The following is a 19,602-nucleotide window of genomic DNA, read 5'->3' on the forward strand; positions in this document are numbered from 1 at the left end:
AGTTGACCTAGGTGTTCAAAACCTTCCTTGAATGTTTCATCATTTTTATATCCTTAATTATATCCATGTCACGAATAGTCTCAAAGTTATAATGAATTCATACTCGAACATCCTCCATGTATAAAACCCTATCTATAATTTGAGAAAATGCTCCCATAGGATCATCTCCCAAACACAAAAAATGATGTTTCTTAAATTTGTATCTAGGTCTTTCCTTAACATCACATACTATTGGGGTTTCCATTTCTACATTTATATCTCAAATGCAGTGTAATGATAACCTAGTGGATTAGAAAAATACCTTTCATTCACAAATTAGGGCTTCTCGATAGATCTCTTCCAAACACTTTTGAATTCTCTAAATATCCTTTTAATATCTCTAACAAGTCTTTTCTCTCCTTTAATAATCAATTGGTGACCAAATGGATCGATTTCAACCCTTAAATTCTTGCAAAATTGGATCTTTATTACATGTAAAAATAAATACACTTAAAAAGTTGTTACACAAGCCATTATGCTTCAATTATTTTGTAGTCTCTCATAAAAACATAACTATTTTTGCACTTTTATTTTAGGGCTTCATATTATCATGCCAAACTACTATTAACACCGCATAACTTAATTCCATAATTTAGGGGTCCATCAATTTGTAGGTGCACTATCCTCTTCTCTTCTATAAATTAGATTGCTCAAGTTGATATAGGGGGTTCAATACTTGGTACTATTCCCATCTTACTCTTAGATGTATCTTTTTCCTTTTTAATCCATACTTTAGTGTTAGCAAATGTCTTATTAATACTTTTTACTTGCTTTCCCTTTACATTCTCATTCCTTCTTCAACTATTGTTCATGTTTCTTCTAGGATTAGGTGTTCTCATATTATGTGATCTCATGTTTCTTGTGTTGTTAAAACTATTCAATGTAAAAAATATTTTTGAATGTCCCAAGTTATTGCAAATATGGCATTTCATAACTCTATTTATATCTTGGTCCATACTGATTAGTCTTAATTTTGCAATCTCTAGCAACATGTCCAAAGTTGTTGCATTTGTAACACACATAACTCCATTGGTTATGATTTTGTTTAATCCCAAAGGTCTACCTAATGAATTGTTAGTCCTTTCATGTACACTATTATCAAATCTAGGTTTTCGACACTCATTAGATCTATGACCATAAATAAAGAAAAGATAACAGTAACTATAAAAGGGTTTAGAATACTTACCTATGTAGTCTTTCTTCATTTGTCCAGGCTGATTGCATACAAGACATCTTCCATTTGAATTGTATCCTTGTATCTTTAGGTTGTTCAAGTTGATCTGATGCTTCTTTGTTTAGATCTTTTTGTTGACTAGGTTGATGATTCACAAGTTATTATTCTTCTATGACTCCAAATCCTTTTGATGATTCTCCTTCAACATATTTAATTCCTATATTGTTTCTAAAAGGTCTTTGTGCCATAATTTTTTCATCAAGTTTCTTTGTGCCTGTGTACAACTTCTCAAGATGTTTTTTGGTTTATGTAAGTTATCCTTTAACAATAATATTGTATATCTGAAGTTCGAAAAACTATAAATTTGTGTTGTTAAGTTTAGATGCAACCTTAGTAAGTTAAAATTTTAGATCTGCAATCTTAGATCTCAAATTTGATTGAATCTTCTCATCTTCCATCATACTCATGTTCAAATTTGTGATTCAAAGTTCATGCTTCAAAATCTCATTCTCCTTTTTAATATTTGTAGCTAACTCATGATCCTTGATTTTTTAAGGTGCTTTCTTAGATCTTGTGCTCTCAATATGATCTTTTAAGTTTTGAATAAAGTCTTGTGCATCCTTAAGCTTGATCTTCAACTTATTCCTCTCATTAGTAATTGTATCTAGTTCCTCAAATGCTACTTCAAGATTCTTCTACAAGTGTACTAAATCCATAGTGATCTTACTGAAGCTATTAGGCCTTCTTTGAGTAATTGGACTTTGATACCAATTATTAGGAATAGGGAATACTTGTTGGTGGTGTGGAGGGCCAGGGGGGGTGTGTGGGGGGTTGAATTAGTATTCCACAATTTTTTTCTCACCTATGGATATTACTAATAATCTTTAAACTTGGATAGATGATAAAATTAAAAAGAAAACATAAACATAACATAATGAAACTCATAACACCACTATTTATTAACAATAGAAACCCTGGCCAAGGGAAAACCCTAGTGGGATGGTACCCAAAAAATGATCATCTAATCAAAAGTATCTTGTGAAAGATATTGGCCTTGCTATGACTCTACTACATCTATATAGTGTTGATGTAGAAGAATCTTGGGTTTTTAGTAGTTTTTGCTTGTTAATACTTTTGAGATCTTGGAGGGGTGCTCAATAATTTCTTTGGAGTGTTCTAAGGTATTCACCAAATGTGCTCACCATATGAGCATGTGATTAGTTGACATTGTTTGCAATATGGTTAGCAAGATGTCTAGAGAGTTGTCATTTATGGAAACATGTATTAAACATTTCATTTATGCAATTAAAAATAGAAAATTGTTTAAGTGTTAGACAATTTTTAGCAGTATAGAAACAGATGTGATGTGTACAGTTGACACACTTCAAGTTAGCTCATGTGTAGTTGAGTGTAACACCTTGCCAAGGGATCCAAAAGAATTAACCTAAAGTTTTACTAAGTTTGCCAAAATTATTTTTTAAAGAAAGAATAACATACACATCAAACATAAAGTAGTAGAAGCAATAAAATAAAATCATATAGAAGCAAACATAATAGATTACATTCTTTAAGGATCCCAAGACGTTGAATCACATTTAAGTTTAAATAATACTAAGTCTAATACCTACCACATCCACATGAAATAATAATTATAAGTTTGAGTCTATTTAAATAATATACATTTTTTTTGAATGCCGCTTGGAAATAACATTTAGAATGCTCAATCATCCACTATACATGTCATAGGGTATGAAAGGCTAAAAGAATATACATTTATAAAAATGGTTTACATCATCCCTTTCGGATCCATGAAACAAAGTACAATACAATAAATAAAATTCATCCACCATAAAGATATAACCATCCATCATAATACACAAGGATAGAATGAAAGGAAAAACAGACAAAGAACTCCAACCATGATATCAACAGATGGATCTCAATGGTAAGAGTTAAAAGCACTACCACCTAAGTTCATGGTAACCCAAAAAGGCCCACCCCCACCTACTAAGGATATAATCTCAAGTCCCAAATAGGGTATCAATCCAAAAATCAAAAGTAATATCCAAGTCAAGGAAACCCTAAAAGTAATCTAACTCAAAGGTTCTAGGATAAATTGACATCTAGACCCAGAGGCAAACACAGACACATAGGAAACCTACTATGTAAGCGGGCAAGTGTCATTGCACGAATCAATGCTAGAGTTACCCAAGTAGTCTAACTTGAGCTCGACCCCTTAGTGACTCTATGTAGCACTAGTATCCTCTCATACTGACAAGGCATACTAATGATGCATGGTCACAACCAAGCATTCTCTCTACTCCCATCCTAGTCTATACTAGCACTCAAAGAATGGGAAAGAACATACAAAGACTCTTATTAGGTTCATTTTACTCTCATTTAGTGTAGTGTTTTCACTTATTAAAAAACTTACAATGGGTTACCCTGGTAGCCACTTAGGGCCCTAGCCTCCATTGCAAGCCACTTCCTAACATTACATATAGATAACCTACCCTAAGCTCATGAAATCAAAAATCAAAGAACCATAGTATATTACCTTAGTCCTATACAAGTGACTGGAAAGCATCAAAAGGTAAATCACAATAACCCATTAGTTCTTTACAAGAAATTGGAAAACATCCAAAAAGTACAAATCAAAGACTCAAAAAGGTTAAGTCAAATATGTCATAACATCCATCTCATTATCCAACAAGGACACTGAAAATAATAACCAACAATATAATCAAACTCATCATAGAGCATACCAACACATTACCATGGTTGAGTTTAAAAGATCAAGATCAAATCAACATAATACCACAATCACAAAACTCCCAAGCCTTTGGTAGATGTCCTGAAACTGGTCAACACTCTAGTCACATAGTTGAGTCAATAGTAAGGTTTAAATATTTATTTCAATGTAAGTTTGCGAGTACATACTATTTAGATTTTTACCCTTACTATTTACCCCATTCTTATATTTGAATAAAATGCACAATTACCCTAATTCGATTTTAAGTCCATTGTTCCAAATGACTTAAGGGTAATTATTTATTTAATATATTAAAAAAATACTTATTGATTTTAAATAAAATAATTTACAATTTCATTAAAATTATAATTAATAATAATAATAAATTTTTTTTACAACTCTATTAATTAAACTCTATTATCAATTAAATCTAATTAAATTATATTTAATTTAATTAATTAATAATCATATATACAAAAAAACTATATAACATCATTCATTAATTATTTATTAAATTAATAAATATTAATAAAATTAATAATTAATAATAATATTACATTTAATAAAAATTATTATTTAATAAATAAAAAATAATTTTATAATATACATTTATTTGAAAAGGCCTATCAGCCTTTGGCTTAAAGCGGTCATCCTGTGACTAGCCCCAGGGGCCTGCGGCCATGGTAGTATAGAGTACTGCTGCTATTGCAGTACCTTGTGGTCAGTGACAGTAAAGCCGCTCATAAGGTGAGGTGGAGCAAAATCCCCTCCCTTATTTAATATATATATTTAATTTTTTAAAAATAAACTTTGTTATTAAAACCAAAACAAAACAACCCCCCCCACCCCCCCATTTCATTTTAATATTTTTTTTTTACAAAAAGTTCTAGCAATATCCTGATAGAAAAAATATGACCAACCACTCAATTTTTTAATTTTAAATTTCCTTTTCAATTCAAAACCCTCTCTGATTTAAATTCCAATTTTTAAATCTACTGGACGAAGGTTCTACTGATTATCTAATCCTCATGTATACATAAGATATTAGATACAGAAGAATAAAAGATTTAGAACAAAAGATTGAAAGATTCATACAATGAAATTTGGGAAACATATTTCAACAATCACAAAGAAGACAAGAATATTAAATAACATAATTAAATGGGTAAATCAAAACACAAGAATCTACCTGGTTCTGATGCTAAAATCACAAACACCCAAATGATTTGTGAGAGAAATTTCGTCCCTCAAAACTTTCTCTCTGAAAATTCCTTCTCCAAAATTCTTGGTCTTTCAAAAATGAACCCTCAATTGTTGATAAGGAGTTCTCTCCTCAATTTGGGGCACTAATTGTGTAGTCACCTGAGAGGACTCCTTGCTCACCATTCTTTAACTCTTTATTATCTTTCTTTTATGTTTTCATACATGTTTATTGCAATATAAAATATCTTTATTTAAATTCACTTGACTTCTCTTTTTAATTAAATTAAATTTTAATCTCATGCATACTTTCTGCAATCTTAAAACTCTTTAATAAATTAATACCCTTTCCATTCTTTAATTTATTTTTGAAGTGTTAATTGATAAAATATTTATTAACTTAAGTAATAATAATATTTATCATTTATTTAAGAATGATCTCCTAAATATATTATTATTAAATTAAATAAATATTATTATGCTAAAAAATTAAGCTTATAATTTTATCTTTAGATTTAAATCTTTTTATTTAATTAATTTCCCAATCAATTAAATATAATTAAATATTAAAAATATCATAATAACTTTCCTTTAAATTAAATCATTAATTTAATCTTTTAGTTTGACTTAATTAATAGAAAAATCACCAAAGACTATAGGATGAAATACAAAAACCCATCATAGAAAATCACATACAAGATCAAACTAAAGGGTTATAATCACAAATTTACATCATATGATGCATTCAGAAGGTAAACATCTTAGATACTAGTCCTAATTTTTGAAGGACAAATGAGTTTAAAGGTTAGGATTTGGACTTAAGAATTTATCTCCCCTCTCTTACCATTGAGATAATGCAATAGGGTACACTCATCCTAGCAATTTAGGGAAGCCAATACCTGGTACCTACAATCTACATAAAATCTATGGATGCATAAACACATATATACTAAGCTAAATAAGCAGTGGCAAGAAGTGGTGCATTGTGTAGATCCTAACTAGTAGGTGACTACAACTCCCTTAACCAAATCAGAAATGTCGTACATAAAAAAAATATACACGCACACCATACACATGCAGTATGGGGTAAGTATCCATAAGAAAAAATAAATGATAATCCATTTAACTAATCATCGTCAATAACTAAAATCATTATAATTATCATCCTTCATACATGAAGTATAGAGTACCAAGGAGTCTCATCATAAAATCAACTAAATACGAAATAATATCTAATAATCTCAAAAACAATGCTACTAATCATCAAGCATAAAACTAGCCTAAAAGAGTTTGGAAATGATAACAAAATGTAAGCTAGGGGTAGCTACTAAATTAAGGATACCTTTATTACAATTTCATGATGGCATAAGTTAGTGCACAAATGTGTATGGACAGTATGGTGCAAGTTATAGTAAAAATATCAATTCAAGTATTTGACAGGACAACATAGAGCATATTAGAAATATGAGTTGTACAACTTAAGGAATTATTTTGGAAAAAGAATAATTAATAAGTCATGATGAGCTGACATTGTGGATATTAATCCATAAGTGATTTTATATTATGTCAAGCATGTGAAGACATGAAGGTCAACTGAGCAAAGATTTGTTAATTTGTGAGATATAAGTAGAGATCTTATCTTGCGTAAATAATGTGGATGATGTGTAAGATGTATGACATGTGAAATATTGTGAAAATGGCTTGAAAGATATATGAGCTTTATGTGATGCGAGATTTGATGTATGATCATATAAAGTGAATTTTAGCAGTGAGAAAGTATTGTATGTATACCTATACTTGTAAAGAACTTTATTGCTTATTGCATGTTAGGTTGCTAGGCTCTTCTTGCATACATTATATTTGATCTACCAACTCCTAATAGGGTTGAGGCTTCTAATAAGGCCTATTCTTCTAATAAGGACTTGAAAGACAAAATGTACTTCTTAGACTCCTAACAGGGTCAATATCCTTAATAAGATTCTTTTGTTGAGTGAATCATCTAGTTGGTATCATCCCCACTAGAGTTTTCCCTTGGCCAAGGTTTCCCTAGTTAACAAATAATGGTGTTATGAGTTCTCTTTATGTATGGTTATATTTACTATTCAACATTGTTAGTTTACTTTCATACACAAGTTATAAAGTAATTAACAATATTCAATTGTGGGCAAAAGTTTGTAGAATACTGATTCACAACCCCCCTCTTAGTATTATCTATTTCTAACGATTGGTATTAGATCACAGTTACTCTCAAAGAGGCTTAACAACTTGAGTAATATCCCTATAGATATGGAATAGCTAAAGATAAATATTGAAGAAGCTCTTGAAAATATTGACCTTCTTAGAGAAGAAAGAGATAACCTAAAAGATAGGTATGAAGATGCAAAAGTTTACATTGGAAAATTGAAAGACAAGATTGATGATCTAAAATTTGGTAAGGAACCAAATGTGAAGACTAGTAACAATGATGAAGTAGGAAATCTCAAAAAAATAAAATGAGATCTTGAAACATGAGTTGAAAATTGTGGAACTTAAGTTGGGTCTTAAGAAAGATAGTAGTAAGAGCGAACTTAATTTGAAATATGAGAATACAGACCTTAGATCCTAGTTGAATCAAGTAACATCTGAATTAGATTCTATTAAGATGGAGCATGCAGAACCAGAAAAGTACAATACCATTGTGAAAGGAGAATTGACACAAGTTAAGAAATAGTTAGAGAAACTTTATTCCAATAGTGAGAAAATTGATGAATAGATATTTCAAAAAAGACCTTCTTATGACAAGATAGGCCTTGGTTACCTTATTGGAGAGAAATCTGCCAAGAAAGTTGAAATTAGAAAAGAACCTGATCCAGTTGTTGAATCCCCAAAGAATCTAATTCGAGTAAGATTGAGTCAAGCATTACTACTAAAGTATCTAAATAGATTGAACTAGTTGATTTGTCTATGAAACATGATGAGCATAAGAAAATAGAGTAAGTTGATTAAACTAAGCAAGATGAACCACCCAAGGGAGTCATACATGAATTTAAGAGGTAGATGTTTCATATGCAATAAAATCGGTCATATGAAAAGAGATTGCACAGGTAATTTTTTTAAACCTATTATTATTTTTTATAATTATAATTGTCATGGTTATGGAGATAAACCAATAGATTGTAAGAAACCTAATTTTGATAGTAATAATGCAAAGAGTAGAATGTTTAGGAAAAATGACCTTGTAGGTAATGAAAGAGGAAGATCATAAAGCAGATCTAATGATGGAGGAAAGAAATAGTTGTTATGTTACAAGTGTAATAATCCTAGACACATTGCAAGGAGGTGCAAAGCACTTGATAGTCAGAATGGAACCAATCAAATGAGGAATGCACCTATATGTTAGATATGCAATAAATTTGGACACACAACAAAATATTACAGAATGGATAGAAGAAACTTCAACATGAATCCTAATAATAGAAAAAACAATAACATAAATGATAGAAGGAATGATAACAACAATGATAACAGTTAGAAGGAAGCAATCAAGGAGCATGTTGATGAATTCAAAGAAGCATTTGTGAAAGATAAGGATCTAGAAAGTTCTTATATAGTTATGGAGGAACATTATTTTTATGCAACTAATGAGAGATTAAAGTCAAAAGTTATTTGTGACTCATCCTATTTGAATTAACTAGTTTTAGAAAAGGCAAAGCATTAGTTAATCAGAACTAATGTTAGAGAGCAAAGTATAAGTTGCGCAATTAACAAAAGGTAGAGGACATAGAGAGAAAGTTATGATTGAGTGTGCAAGCTTAGATATGACCATAGTAAGTTGAAAGACATAAAACAAGTTTATTGGTAATTAGTGATAGCTTTTGAATTTGTGGTAGATGCGCATTTAATGTGAAGTAAGTTTTGAAGTGATTTAAAGATTGCGAACAAGATTGAGAGCACCATTTGTTCATGTAAAGAGTTTAGAGTGATTAAAGAGCTATTTGACAATGATTTCAAATGAAAAAAAAAGATGTTTGAAGTGTGAAGTTGCAGAAGCCCTAAATGATACATTTTAAGGTATTTTACGGAGCTTGAATTAAGTTTTCAATGCTTACAATTAAAGAATTATGGAAAGTTAGATAGTATATGTACAAGAAAGTACACCATCCAATGATGAGGAAGATGTTGAGGAGATGCAACAAACACCATCACCTCCTCATATTATAATGGGTATTGAATCCATGCAAGTGGATAGTACTTACATAACAGTGGACAATAAAGAAAATCCATTTTTTCAATATGGATCAAACATTGTTGGAAATGTCAATAATATCACTACCTACACCAGCTCTGATGAGTAAGAAGAAGAGGAAAGGAATAAATAGGTAGAGGAGAAGAGGAAAGAAGAAGTAAAGAGGAGGGAAGAAGAAATAGAGAGGAAAAGAAAAGAAGAAAGAAAGGTTACAAAAAAGAAACAAAGAGAAGAGGAAAAGAGGAAAGAGGAAGAAAAGAAAATGAAGCAAGAGGAAGAGAAAAGGAAGAAAATAGAAGAAGATTTTGAGATAAAATAGAGGTGGATGATTGTGATGTAAGAATCAACATCCTTTCCTAGATTGAAACATATAGAGTCAGAACTTGGGAAGGTAGTATTTCAGCATGAGGCTGACATACCTTATGTAGCCCTAGAAATTGTATCTATTTCCACACCTATAACTAGCCCATCATTAGTAGTCAAGCTCATGACAATACTATTTGATGATGATGATGACTAGAAAGATTTAATGATCTCATTGAGAAAATTATTTGAAAATAATAAAAATGTGAAGTCTTTGGAGAAGACATTGATTGAAGTCCTAGAGATAATGAAGAAGATAGTCACTACAATTGTAACTAATCCTGACTTGTAGTCAAGTGTTAAAAAATTGGTGAAGTCTTTTGATGAAGAATTCACAACCTTGTCTGAAGTTTCTTTAGCACAAGAACATGCAAAACATGATGCATCACTTTTTGATACAGTGTGCATGAATGTAAGGAATGACTTGAAGGCACTTGATGTATGCATCAATGAGTTAGGAAAGCATATTGTTGAATGTAAGAAGTTGTATGGACAATGCACATTTTCATGCAAATACCTGACAAATTTGGAGAATTAGTTAAAGGGTCAGATGAGTGAACTTAATACACTCACTACAAGGTTACAATTTCCAAAGGCCAACATTGAAGATATTAGAACCAAAGTAGAGAAGATCCATAATTCAATTAGAGGCATAGAGGATAATAAGGAAAAGGTAATAAAAAGGTTCTCTACTCTTAGGTATATTTAGTCACCTAAGATTAGCATTTTTCAAAGGCAATTGGAGGAGTGTCTTGCAGCTAAAACCTCCTATGATAAGTTTGCCTATACAGACTTAAGAGTGGTTGAAGCGAAACCTTATGCACTTTGTTCATTGATCAATATCTCTGATATAGTTAAGGAGAACTAGAAAAAGGAAGTTGAAAGACTAACACTTGTTTATGTAGATTATTTTTCCAGAATATGAAGTTGATCAACAACTAGCCACAAAGTTTTTGTATACAATTTTTGATACCTTTTCCATTGATGTCAAAGGGGGTGTAATATATGTAAAGAAAATTTTATGTACTAAGGAGGAGTATATGTGAAGGAAATTGTATATGTATATGTGAAGGGGAGTATACTTATGTGTCAATGTAAGGAGTAATAAGGAATGTAATGATCCAACAAAAATTGAATAAAATTATTATGTTTTGAAGGCAATTTTGTGTAGTTACTTTATTTTGTATGACATCATTTTGGGACTTATCCAATTTTCCAAAATTTTTCCATCAATTCTAAAGGGGATATTGTTGGAAATATGGTCAACAAGATGTCTAGAGAGTTTCCATTTGAGGCAACATGTATTCAACATTTTATTTATGCATTTACAGATAGAAAAATGTCTAAGTGTTAGATAGTTTGCAGTAGTATAGAGATAGATGTGATGTGTATGGTCAACATACTTTGAGTTATCTCATGCACAGTTGAGGATAGATTTATTAAAATGTCATGATGACATAAGTTAGTGCATAGATGTGTACAGATAGTATGGCTCAAGTTAAAGTTAAAATACCAGTTTGGGTATTTGATAGGACAAAACAAAGCATATTAGAAATATGAGTTGTACAACTTAAGGAATTATTTTGGTGAAAAAATAATTACTAAGTCATGATGAGATGAAATTGTGGATATTAATCCATAAGTTATTTTATATTATGTCAAGTGTGTGAAGAAATGAAGGTTGATTGAGTGGAGATTTTTTAATTTGCCAGATATAAGTAGAGATCTTATCTTGCACAAATGATGTGGATGATGTGTAAGATGTATTAAATGTGAACTATTGTGAAGATATCTTGAAAGATATGTGAGCATTATGTGATGCAAGATCTAATGTAAAGTGTGAGTTTCAAAAGTTAGAAAGTATTGTATGTATACCTATACTTGTGAAGAACTTTATTGCTTATTGTATGTCAGGGCATTGGGCTCTTCTTGCATACATTGTATGTGATCTACAAACTCCTAATAGGGTTGAGGCTTCTAACAAGGCCTAGCCCTCTAAAAAGGACTTGAGACACTATATTTACTTCATAGACTCCTAACAAGGTCAATATCCTTAACATGATTCTTTTATTTAGTAATCATCTAGTGGGTATCATCCCCACTTGGGTTCTCCCTTGTCCAGGGTTTCCCTAGAAAAAAAAGGTGTTATGAGTTCTCTTTGTGTATGGTTATATTTACTATTCAACATTGTTGGTTTAGTTTCATATGCAAGTTATAAAGTAATTAACGATATTTAGTTGTGGGAAAAAGTTTGTAGAATACTAATTCACCCCCCTCAGTATTATCTATTTCTAATCTAGATGTTTCTTGGTCATCTATTAGAAGTTCTTGGCTAGAAGATGTGTGGTTGCACCAATAAACTTGGTGGCTAAATGGAATTTGTGATCCTGGTGGTGCTTGATGGAACTTGATCTCAGTGATCTTTGTGCTGCTTAGTTTCTATACAACTCAATGGATGTGTAACTCATTTAACACTACACTTGGTGGAAGTGTATGAGATATTTTTGGGTGTTCTTTTTCCAATTTTATTGATGTCTATTAGTGACACTTGGTGGATTAACACTATTTTTTGGTGGTTTGGATCACCAAGGAGTGTAGTCTTGTTGGATTTGGATGGCTGAACTATGCATTTAATTCATGTTCCACATGATCATGACATGGATCAATCATGGGATGTGTGAGGATCTGTTTGGGGTCTTGGTTCTTTATCCTAATAGCATTTAATAATTCTTGTAAGCTAAATAAGGAATTTTATGGTTATTTTGGCTCTAGATGATTCTATTTACAATAGGTCAACTTGTGCTCCTACAAGTATTTAAAGAGGGGTCGGGATAGTGTTTAGGCATTTAGTGAGAGTAGAAAAGATTCAAGGAAGGAATCCAAAATTATGAATTTGAGAGAAGAACTAGTAGCTAATTTTGGGCTTGGGAAACAAAGAGATTTATCAGTGTTTTGCAAGAACAAGTAAAGATCTTCTTGAGGTTTCTACTAGAGTGCTATTGTGTTATATATTTGGCCTAGCTAGGGTTTGAGTTGGATCTTGAGGGATCTTGTAGAACTATTAATTGCTTTGTATTTGGTGTTGGAACTAAAAATTTGGATGTTTTTATCGATGTAAAACCTTATTGATAAGACATCTATAATAGTGTAGAGTGCCATATCTTGATTAATGAAGAGGATTTGAAAGAAAAGTGAAAGGTTGAGATTAGATGTGGAAGTGTGCTGAAATTCAATGGGTACTTGATAAGTTAGTATTGAAAAGATAATGTGTTGTTTATTTATTACAATAATCAAGGAAGAAAGATTACTTGAGAAGAAAAAGAGTTGTGAAGCAACCAAGTATTTGAAGTAGGAGTTTAAGGAACTTAAGCATTGTCAAGAAGAACAACATTGGCTGAGTATCAGTATTGGTCGAGTGATAGAGAATGCCAAGTGACACTAATGACTAAGTTTCACAATGTAAGAAACAAGAAAATTTAGTGATGACCTTGTGATCCACTATTGACTGAGCAATAAAACATAGTTATGACCGAGTGTCAACAAATTAACAGTTTGAGAAAGAATTGAGATTTGTGGCTAACACAATTGAATTCTCAAAATAATCAAAACATGTTGATGATAAGGATTGATGGGATGGATTATTTAATGCATGAAAATATTAGTTTAGATATCAAAGGCCAAGACTTGAGGAAATGTTTTTGAAGTTTCAAGAAGGAAGAAGAAGAACAAAAGATGGCTAGATTCATTGAATCTATTGAATCTAATCTTAACTCTAAGATCTGTGGTTATGTTTAAGCAGAAAAATATCTAAGTTGCCTATTTAAGGAGACATATGTGATGTTTTAGAGGGTTGTTTAACTAGAATTTTTGGAGACAAGTGGAGAACAAACATGTAAAGGATAAGTGTAAATTTTTTGATGTAGAGATTATTGGAAGAGTTTCCAAGAAGGTCTGAGTTGTTGAGAGAGATGGAGTCCAGTCAATGAACTAGAAATTAGTTAATGGAGATCTGAATTCGTAAAGTGAGTTGTATGTTATCAAATCAAACCTAGCTATTAATTTCTAATCATTGTGGCAATAGTAAAATCCTTTTGATTAAGGTTGACCTAACAACCATTTATAAATCCTTTAACAAGGTGAAATTCTAAGGGAATATTCTAAAGAACTCTAATAATGCCACTCCTAATAGGGTGATTAAATCCTTTAATAGGACCACACCTAGCAGTGTGTTTTGTAACCTTTAATAGGGTTGAATCCTAATAGAGCTTACTTTAGAAGAGTGAAAAGAGGTAGCATGTTACTTGATGGTTTTTCCCAAATTGGGGTTCCATGTTAAATTGTGGTGTCAAACATTTGTGTGGAAGTTTTTAATGTGTTTATGCTACTTACTATTTTAAGTTTTAAGTTTATTATTAACTGTGATATTATTCTGAGTGGATGGAGCGGGCGGGAACTGCAATTCGAATCACGTTGTTTCGAATCTGGAGAAAGGCGGGAGACAGGAGACCACGTCTGCAGGAGGGCATGCAGCAAGCGCAGGGCAGGAAATGGAGGGGAAAGATGAGGATGCCTCAAAGGATGGGGACCCATGGGTTTTGATGCCCCATCCAGGTGAGAAGATTCCCCCTCCCCCCCATGTGGGCAGTGGGCCGTCTGGGGCATGGCGACGCTGGTCGAATCTATTCGGGATAAAACCATCAGGTAAATCGTCTTTCCCAAAAGTCATTGACAAATCTGATAAGGAGAAAGGTATTTTTGCTCTGGAAATCCCTAGGGAAATTATTGACCATAATATCCTAAGCATGGCAAACACTCTGGTAGGAAAATTTGTAGGGCCAAGACCTAATATTGATGTAGTGAGGACATTTACCAGGAGAAAATGGGACCTTAAAGGGCATGTAGATGTGACTGCTATGGCCAAAGGCTTCATGTCTTTCGAGTTCTCTTGCTCGGAAGATTTTTCTCGTATACTATGTGCTGGGAACTGGTCTTTGGGCAGATCCAACCTAATATTGCAAAAATGGACATCCAACTTGGATTTGAACAATGATTTCCAATCTCAGGTTCCAGTTTGGTTAAGACTTCCGGAACTTCCTTTGGAATATTGGCATGAGGATGTCTTTGATGGCATAGCCAGGACCTTTGGAGAGCTTCTCTCCATTGACCCTGTCACAGCAGCTAAGAAAAGATTGAACTATGCAAGAATCTGTGTAGGAGTCATCGAAGGCCAGGACATGCCTCAAGTTTTAGAACTACAATCTCGTCTGGGAAACAGATCTCAAAAGATTGACTATGAAAGTGTGCCTTTTGCTTGTTTCCATTGTAAGAAGGCTGGCCACAAGGCTGGATCATGCCCACTTTTCAAAGGGAAGAGTATGGTGGGAAAGGCTCGTCCACAAGGGGGGATAAAAGATTCTCTAGATCCCAAAAAAGAATGGAAGAAAAAAGCATCGAAAGTCAAGGCAAATGGAGAGGCAGAAGGAAAAACAAATACTGCTCCTAATGCACCCCAAGAGGAATCAGGGCCTCCTCGGGCGACTGGAAATGTAGGAGGGGGAGAAGAGAAAGGAGTGAAATATGATTCAACACCTCTCCCCAATGCGAAGGAATCTGAGAAGAAACCTGAGGAGACAGGTGAAAATATGACTATTCCCCCTCTGGATTCTCAGGAGGATGACTTGAAACTATCCTTTGTCCCGAACTCCATGGAAGAACTAAAGGAGGGGGAACCCATGTCCCAGGACCCTAACCCGGTGTGTTGTCCCCCCCCTTCAACAGTAAACAGAATCATAGAGAGGCTGTCTGCATCGACAATGGAAGATTTGGCGAGAATTGATGCTTGGCTGGACAAAGGACTAGAGGGAGAAGAGAATCCCTGGACAGAAGTCAGGAGTAGAAAGAAGAAGAATAGCAGGGACCCTTCTCCGGTATCTCCCCCTTCTACTAGAAGCATGGACAAGGCTGATCTCGGCCACAAATCTAACCTAGTGGGAAGGAAAAACAAGAATGAAATCAGGAAAGAGGAAGCCAGAAGAAACATTAAGGATGGTACGCAGCGCACCATCCAGGAAGCATGTTCAGTAGTTAAATCATGAAGATCTTATCTTGGAATATTCGTGGAATCAATGGAATCCACAAGCAAGAAGTTATTAGAAATATGATAAGGGACCAAAGGCCTGATGTATTTCTAATCTAGGAAACTAAAATGAAGAAGGAAAGGATGGAAAATATTAAGTTCAACAATAGCATGAAGGGCATAGCCTCTAACTCTGAAGGAGCGTCTGGAGGACTGCTGTTACTTTTCAATGATAAGTATTTCAATATAGTAGCTGAGTATGATGAAGATAACATTCTTTTCTGCAGAGTTCAACATTTGCACACCAATGATTCCTGGTTTTTAGTGAATATTTATGCCCCCAATAATAAGAGAGATAGAAAAAACTTCTGGACCAAAGTTGGTAATATGGTGCAAGATTGTGACATTAAGAAAGGTATAATCATGGGAGACTTTAACACACCGCTAGAAGATAAAGAGAAAAAGGGAGGTATGCCCCCGGATTGGGAAAGTAAACAGGATCTTTCTAACTTCATAAATAATCTAGCTCTTATGGACGTAGAGCTTAAGGGCGGATCCTTTACCTGGTCAAACAAGAGAAAAGGCCATGATTGAATTCAGGTTAGGCTAGATAGAGCTCTTATATCTTTGAACTGGCTTCAATCCTTCAGCTGCAGACTATCTTTGCTTCCCAGAATTGGTTCGGATCACTCTTCCATTTCTCTTTTAGTTTCCCCTCTGGTACATAGGAGATACCATCCTTTCAGGTTTGAGAAAATGTGGACCTCTCACCCTGACCTCCTGGATAATATCAAGAAATGGTGGGGGATAGAGGTGGAGGGCTCAGCCATGTTCAGAGTCACCAGAAAACTTAGCAATGTGAAGAGGATGATTAAAATTTGGAACAAGTCTGATTTTGGTCACATCTTCCATGAAAAGAAAGAGTTATTTGATAATCTAACTATTATCCAAGATTGCATTCAGAAGGAAGGTTACACTGAGACCAACAGGGTTTCGGAGCTCAAGACCCTGTCTGAAATTCATAACATTATTAATAAGGAAGAAAAATTTTGGAGGCAAAGATCAAGGATCACCTGGCTAAAGGAAGGAGATCAGAACACTAAGTTTTTTCACCTAACCACCCTCAAGCACCGTGCTAGTAACAGGATCTATGGTATCAGAAAGGGGCAGGAGCTGTTAACTGAAGAATCTACCATCTCGAAAGAAGCTGTTTCCTTTTTCTCTAGCCTTCTCTCTGAGGACCCAATGCTTTCCAATTTGGACCAAGAGGATTTGTTACACTGTATCCCTCAGCTCATTCAACCTATCCATAATAAACAGCTCTGTGCTATTCCTAATGCTTCGAAAGTTAGAGAGGCTCTCTTTTCTCTGCCTGCTGACAAGGCTCCAGGCCCGGATGGTTTTCCCACTTTTTTCTTCCAAAGGTTCTGGCCGGTGATCATGGGAGAGGTTGTTCAGGCTATCCAGGAATTCTTTGGAGCCAAATCTATTCTCAAGGAGCTAAACTCAACTTTTGTGGTTCTCATTCCTAAATCCCCAGGGGCGGACTCGTTGGACAACTTTAGACCTATTAGTCTGTGCAACTCTCTCTACAAGATCATCTCTAAAGTTCTCACTTTAAGAATGCTCAAGATCTTGCCCATGATAATCTTGCAGCATCAATCGGGTTTTGTTCCAGGGAGACAAATTTTGGATTCTGTCCAGATGGTGCACGAAGTCATCCACTCTCTTGAGGCATCCAAACGGGAAGGTATGTTTCTCAAACTGGATCTTTCTAAAGCTTATGACAGGGTGGACTGGTCTCTCCTTGGGAAGGTCCTCTCGACTTTTGGCTTTGACAATAAAGTTTGCAAAATTATCTCTCAATTGGTGTCCACCTCCTCCTTGGCTGTTCTGGTTAATGGAGTCCCTTCTAATTTTTTCAAACCTTCCAGAGGCCTCAGACAAGGAGACCCCCTTTCGCCCATTTTGTTCATCATTTTAGCTGAATGCTTAGGAAGGATTATAGACTGTAGAAAGCGTGAGGCTTGTATCAAAGGGATCCTTCCCTCCTCTAATTACGTTCCCTTCACTCATCAACAATTTGTTGACGATACTATCTTGGGGGGGGAAGCTTCTGTCAAAGAGGCTAGAGCCCTGAAGAAGATTCTTGATACTTACTCCAGTGGGACGGGTCAGCTGATTAATTGGAACAAAAGCTCGCTCTTTTTCATCAACACCTCTGAGTTTAGACAAAGAAAAATCGCCAGGATTCTGGGTTGTGGGGTAGGCTCTTTCCCCTCTACCTATCTTGGTCTTCCTTTGGGATCCTCACCCCCGGAGTCTTTTTGGAATGGTATTTTGGATAGATTCAACAGGAAGATGGCTGGTTGGAAAGGGGTCTCTCTTAGTCTAGCGGGGAAATGCCTCTTAGTCAAATCTTCTCTTCAAAATCTGCCAATCTACGCCCTGAGCCTCTTTGGAATTTCGGGGAAAATAGCTGAAAGAATGGAGAAAATCCAGAGAGACTTCCTTTGGAATGGTAATGAAGGGAAGAAAAGATATCCTCTTGTTGCTTGGGAGAAGGTTTGCCTCCCTATGAGGTACGGAGGTCTGGGCATTAGAAAGATCACTCACCTCAATAAGGCTCTCCTAGATAAACAAATATGGCAGATCTTCAGTAGCACCGGTGAATGGAGGGACACCCTGGTAAACAAGTACCTTAGAAGACCCACTCTTCTTTTCACCCTTTTTAATGAAGATATCCCAAAAGGATCGAACATTTGGAATGGGATCATGAAAGCCAAGGTCCTGACTAAGGCCAGGATATCATGGAAATTGGGAAATGGGAAGGACATCCAGTTCTGGTCGGATAGATGGCTTTCCCAAGATCCACTTATCAATAACCCTGTTTTTGAGAGATGGATGCAAGCTTGTACTGATCAAATTGGGTCCAAAGTTTGTGATTATTGGAATGGCCAGGAATGGAGTGACCTATCCCTCATCTCTGAGGACTTGACTCCTATAATGCTTATGCTCAATTCCATGATTCCTATCAATTTGGGGGATGAGCTGGTCTGGAGGGATAATCCCAATGGAAGATACTCTGTTGCCTCAGGCTATAATTCCCTTTGGAGCTTAAAAGAGAAGGCCCCTTGGGCGGAGGCTTGGATTTTGGGTCTCACTCCAAAGATCAACATTTTTTACTGGCTGGCTCTTTAGAACAAAATCCTTACTCATGACAATCTCATGAAGCGAGGACATGTTATGCCCAGTAGATGTCCCTTGTGTAAGAATCAGGCTGAGATCGGAAATCACATTTTCATCTTATGTGACTATGCCAGGGAGGTGTGGAATGTCATCACACATGATAATGAAACCCTCTGGTGCAAACCGGATAATCTCATAGATTTTTTCCATCAGTGGAAAGGTCTTTGTATGATTGCTGGTCGACAGGATCACTCGGACTGGATTTTACCCCATTTTTGCTGGGGAATTTGGAAGGAAAGGAATAATAGAATATTTAGAGACAGAGAGGAGCCGGCTATAATCCTTGGCAGGAAGGTCTCGAAGAATATAAAGGAAAATCTCCAAGTGCTGAAGGAGGAAGAAGAAGAAGAAGGGGACAGAAAGATAGCTAAAGAAAAAGACAGGAACCTCAAAAGGTAGGATGCTAGCTGGCTTCTCCCCCCAGATGGTTGGTCAAAAGACAACTTTGATGGGGCTTCTAAGGGTAACCCAGGCCCTTCAGGTTGCGGTGAAATCATAAGAAATAGCTATGGGGAGGGAATAGC

This window comes from Cupressus sempervirens, chromosome 11, assembly GCF_028749045.1.
Source record: "Cupressus sempervirens isolate cs-2001-9-10 chromosome 11, ASM2874904v1, whole genome shotgun sequence".
Taxonomy (NCBI): Eukaryota; Viridiplantae; Streptophyta; class Pinopsida; order Cupressales; family Cupressaceae; genus Cupressus; species Cupressus sempervirens.